Raw genomic sequence first — 6,000 nt, 5'->3', positions numbered from 1 at the left:
AGTCTTAAGATACTTTAAGCATTATAAAAGGCATGCAATTTAAGTATAATATTAGTACTCTCCTACCTATTCGTTTACATGACAAATTACACTTTGATTATGAGAAAAACATTTTATTGACATGAATGAAAACAAAACATAATATTCATCCATAACAAAAGTAAAACATTTTTCTGAAAGTTATGGATCTCTTGAGCATATCTTTTCAAATTGGATGTGGTAACGCGATAAAACATGCATTTGGGCGTATTATATTATTTCACATGCATAGATTTTTCGAGTGGCTGTTTGGAGCGCTGGTCAGATTCCTCCTCGCTCGCAGCATTTTCTTCCATGCTTGGGGAGCAGTTTCCTCTGAGTGTGCACGCGCAGAGAGAATTTGCGCGCATGCATTTAATATATACGTGTGTGAAATAATATATAATATAATACACCCGAATGCATGTTTTATCGCGCAAGTGCTTTTTGCCACTATTGTGTCGCGATACTCTACAGCCTCATTGGTAGACCATCAATTCAAAATGCAGATTTCATGAAAAACAAAAGTTGTTTACCCTCCTAGGTGAGAGAATTTGCCCTCTAAGCTTGAAATTGTTTACTGGACACCCAGCATACAAGCCAACAACTTACCAGTCTAACATGGCTAAATTTGTAATGCATGATCATTTATTGCTTATGTGTTTGCAGTCTTCTGGCCCAGAAAGAAAACCATGGTGGTTACGGATCATGGCGGAGGAAATGAGTGGTAGAGTTGTGCAGTGAGTTGTGGTGGCAAAAGCTGTGGTAGCTAGCTTCCTTACTAGCACACCATCTTCCAGTCCAAGATGCATAAAGTTTTCAGTGGCAACCCGGGGCTGGACAGCAGTCAAATGCATTGACCTTGGTATTAGAGAATTTGTCTCTGTTGTCTGTGAACAGAAAGAAGATGGACAACATTTTACAAGATAAACAATATTTTACACAGAAATCCATTGGCAATGATGAGATTAATACAGATTATCTGTACCTATTTGACATTTACTTTTTATGGGTCAAATTGGTATTGACACCATCTGTTTGCCATCCTAGTATGGGTAGACCTGGCCAGGTAGTCTTTCCTTAAAGCGTTGTGCACCTTGGCACCGATATGAGTGCAACCACCCTGTTTTCTGCATTTGATTACCTTAGATTTCTTTGTTTCCAATATTAACCCTATTTATCGTTTTTTGGGTCAAATGGTATTTTAAATGGGAGTCGTAGGGGTACTAGCCTACTATTTTGATGCATAAATCAAAATCATGTATCAAAATAGTTCTGCCCCTACCACTCCCATTCAAAATGGCATTTGACCCAGAAACGACAATACAGTCAAGCTTAATGGTGGCGCTTCTGACTTAATTATGCTTTCAAACGAAAGTTTGACTCAGGTACATTCACAAAAAGACCCTAGGTTGCATTTTGGCTTGAGTTATGCTTTAAGAGTAATAGGGCAAGGTCCTGGATGAAGAATATTTACCTTTACTGCTGATTATTTGAGGCGTTCAGACATCTCGGTTTCAAAACTGTCCAGGAACACCTGTAAAAACATAGTTAAGGCCCATTCACACCAATAACGATAACTATAAATAAATATCTTTCTCGTTAATATGAATGACGACTTTCACACATAAACTATAACGATAACGACATGAAGAACGATATCGTTGGGGATCACTTTCAGAGTTTGATTTTCACAACGATAAAATGCTAATAGCCAATCAGAACCCATCGAATTTTAGCCCTCACATTTATTAACACAATGAGAGACTTTGTTTATCGTTGTTCAGTGTGAACGCTTTTATCGTTATGGTTATAGTTATAGTTATCGTTCTTGGTGTGAATGGGCCTTTAGGCTACAGATTAAAACTAGGTAAATTACAAACACTACCATGAAATTTACTTGAATGCTCTGTCAAACACGAATAATTAAAAAAATCTAAATCTATCGCATAAACCAAGGCATAATATCAATCATGCAGCCTAAGCTTCATAGCACTAACTTAGTAGAACACCAGGTTTAATTCCCCCTCTAATATCAATGGTGGAAAAAACGTTCTACATGTAATTTGTCCTGTAGACTCATTTTAAAAGATGTCTCCACGATTAAAGAAAAAAACAGCTACAATGTCATTAGCATGCCTAATGAATGTGAAGTGTGACCAAAGATTGTTAAGGCGGAGCAAGATATTTCATCAGGAGCCACTTCCGGGAACCCGGATCGCACGGGGGGGTCAAAATCCCCCTTTATGCAGAGCAGAGGCAGCTTACTGCTCCATTGAAGTCTATGGGCATAGCTCAGAATTTCACCACATATGCTAAGGTCTTGGTTCTATAGAGTTAGGAATGTGAATTTCGGGCACATTTTCATGATCCTCAAACCCTTCTGAACATTTCAGGTACATTTTTAGCATTTTTGAGCAATCCAGTCTGGAGAAAATCAACCTTATATCAGGTGTGCGCCGGTTATTTCTGCCGCTGCTGTTGGCCGGTTGCAACTTACACTCGTCAATACGTCATCGACACGCCTCTTTATGCAGACAGGATTCGATCCCCATTTCGCGCCCATAGACATGAACTACGACGAAGTATCTTGCTCCGCCTTAACAATCTTTGGTGTGACTAGCCTAGCACCATCCTCCTTTCTGTGAGGTAGCCTACACCACACATAATATTAAAAAACATTGGTGAACTTTAGGCAAACGTTGCTTAATAAAGAACACACTTTCTTCTATCATAGTTTGTCTAACGTTAGTGCTAGCCAACGCTTGTCAATAATCCCACAAACACAAAGTAGGCTAATGTAGTTTTCTTCTTGATAGGGATCTGGGTGGACGTGTATGACGTTAACGTTAGCTAAATTAGCTAACGTGATCTGGCATTGCTAGCTTGTACTAGCAAGGATAAAAACAAACTCTTGAAAGATTGTTAAGCCATCAATTTAACTTCTCCAAAGACTACCGAAGGTCATAAAGAGTAAGCTACATCAGAATCATTTAACAATATGCTTTGGGACTCACCTGATAACGAATAACTTGGCACTTTAGATCCAACTGGCTTCAGCCCTTGTTATCTCATATGACGAGTCCTTCTGGTTCTGTAGGACCAACATCTCTGGCATGACTAGAATTTATGGTATCTTTAATTTGGACAAACCTGTAACCTTATACGGACCGTAAACGTATGCATTTTCTGGTCTCTACAGTCCATCTGTCTTGCCAATAAAGTTACAAGCATAGACTGTATAAATTAACGTTAATGTATGCTCACACCACGTTGTGCTCGATAGGTGCACAGATCCACCCACTCCATTTCAAATTCAAACAGCCATGTTATTGGTCAACTGGACTGCCTATACATTTAACTGTGTTGCCTATAAATTTAACAAAATGCCACATTCATCCTCTCACAACCTCTACTACATCACAAACGTATAGGCTACTACCTTACTAAGACACAAAATCAACAAAAGAAAAAATATTATTTGATGACCAAAACTGATAGATCAGTGTGTCTAGGCTAGGTTATTGCACACTGCCATCCATGTGGTTGCATATCAGGCCTAAAGGCTACACACATTAGTATTTTATTAAAGGTGAGATGACTATGAAACTATACCAACAATGTATTAGGCCTACCAAAAAAATATACTTTCCATAAGTACACTATATTACAACTCTAAGTATTAGCAATTTAATACAATTAAACTAAATAAACTTCTTTACCATTTAAAATACACTAACAACAAAGTACACTTTTAAAAGTACATTACAAAAACACTTTGAATATTGCACAATAAGTATATTTCATTTTAGTACACTGAAGTTGAACTTAATAACATCTACTTTGAAGTATACTTTCTAAAAGTACACATTAAACATACTTTACATAAAGTACAAAAAGTGTAAGCATACTTGCTTTATACTTCATATACTTTAATCATATTTCTAACACACTAAAGTATACTACTTTTTTACCTGGGGTCTCACCTGCATAGGAGGCTATAACACAGATATGTATAAGTATATAGGCCTATACTCTTTTGATCCCGTGAGGGAATATGTGTGCATTTTCTTAGAATGGGGTTGCCGGGAGGACAGCTTCATTCGTCCCTCCATAGACATTCAGCAATAGGCTGTTTTGCATCCATTACAAACAAACATGCAATGTGAAAGTCTGGGATTGGGGAGAGCACAGGAGCGGAGCTTGAGGCCCCTTGACAAGCCCCCCGGGCCCGGAGCCCTCCCCCCACCTCCGTGGGACGGGCCTCTCCCACGGCACAAGGCCGGAGGAGCTAAGATCATGCAAACGGTTTCTTTTCAATCATTTTCATCAGAGTGGGACGTATTAGGCTTATATACTGTAGGTTGCCCCAGTCAGGAAGAGTTATGACTTACGGTTGCTGAAAAGTTTTGAAACTTACTTTGATGATTTAGGCTAGTAGGTGTAAAATATTGAATAAAATGTTCTGCTGTATGTCTGGCTTTATTTAAACTCTAACTTTACGACGTGCAAATTTGTGTCTGATTGTGTCTGAGTCTTCCTGTTCCAATAAATCTTGAATCTTGTCTGAGGGTGAGATCACTACAATACATTTGATAATGTTTGATCGTTGTTTACGTATGAAGCATCTTTTAGCCTACGTGGCGCTCTAGAAAGTGAAAGTAGCCTAACCTAGGCTATGTGCTCTGTGTATGAGCTGTCTGTGCACGTCCGCAATTGATTACGTTCCTCAAATGGGGAACACATCAATCCCATGGTATTTTTTGCCCTAAAATGCATGAAACATGCAAGTTCAAAATCCCGCCGGTAGCCACGTTACATCTCCGTTTCATATTTGCCTAGGCTACAATAAATTAATTGAACGAACTCAACTGATAACAGGTACTGTATCTACTGATTCGGTCATTGAGACTACAGAATACAGACTACAGAATACAGTACAACAAACTTTCTGTCTTTCTGAAGTTTTTCTTTTGTATTCCGGGGTACAGTAGCCTAATTGTCTAATGTCTTGACTGAATAGTTTTTCTTACCGGCTTGCTGTTTAAACTGACTGCGCCGCTCTGAACTTTCCTGCCAAGTTTATGACGTAAACCGCTACATCTCGGCTCTGGCCTTGCCTAAATTCATCGTGTGGGAAATCAGATTATCTGTCAATATTGGGCTTTGAAAGTAAGAGATATTTGCTCAGTAATAGTAGGCTACATTTTGTAACATTTATAGAGAAACCAAGGGGAAGTTAAATTAGAATTTAGAATCGCTGGAAATTGAAAACGCATACAAAAAAAGATTCGGGGCTTTTGAAAAGAGATTCGGGGCTTGAGACCCCGAAGCCACCCCCTCGCTCCGCCAATGCAGTGACTTCTGCATTCAGTGAGATTTGCACCGCCCTAATTTTATTTTTGACTCTTACCGTCACCGTTGCAACCTCTGAGCGCTCATTCTCCAAGTTAAAGATTATTAAAAACCACTTGAGGAGCACAGTGGGACAGGAGAGACTGAGTGGACTTGCCATGTTGTCCATAGAGAATGAGAGAGCAAAGAAAATGGACATAAACAGAGCATCGTGGGACGAAGTTTATGGAGCGCAAGGCTCGTCGTATGCCCTTCAAATAGTGCTGCGTAGGCTATTATTGTTGTTTTATTAGGGGTCATGTAGCCTAATGTTTTTGTTGTTGTTCTCTTGGTTACACTTCACTTCAAAATTATGTTATGATGAGTTTAATAAAGGGCCATGTGCCCCGCCCCCGGCCCGGCTCTTTAGGCCTACAATAAATAAATAAACCGCTAATGACGTTTACTTTTGACCATCGCATTTAACGCCTAACTCCGTGATAACAGGAAAGTATTTGGCTGAGCAACGGAGGTTAATATGTTCTATGTTTTGTCCACATGATGTAAGCCTATGTCTATGTCTAATCATTGTTGCACTCGAAGAAAACTGCAATGTTTCATTTGTCCTCCCTTTCAATCGTCCCGAGC

At 39.2% G+C, this 6,000-nt stretch overlaps 1 long non-coding RNA gene across 1 annotated transcript; it reads right to left on the bottom strand.

The window, feature by feature from the left end:
- Positions 1-831: 831 nt before the first annotated feature.
- On the bottom strand, positions 832-3,228 carry LOC125309937. The gene is made up of 3 exons (XR_007196214.1): positions 3,036-3,228; positions 1,496-1,555; positions 832-908 (listed from the first exon to the last, which is right to left on the bottom strand). It is a non-coding gene; the product is annotated as an uncharacterized LOC125309937 (long non-coding RNA).
- Between the last annotated feature and the right edge of the window lie 2,772 nt (positions 3,229-6,000).

Source organism: Alosa alosa, chromosome 16, assembly GCF_017589495.1.
Source record: "Alosa alosa isolate M-15738 ecotype Scorff River chromosome 16, AALO_Geno_1.1, whole genome shotgun sequence".
Lineage (NCBI taxonomy): Eukaryota > Metazoa > Chordata > Actinopteri > Clupeiformes > Clupeidae > Alosa > Alosa alosa.
The sequence above is the reverse complement of the archived record's forward strand: the minus strand, read 5'-3'. Positions and strand labels throughout refer to the sequence as shown.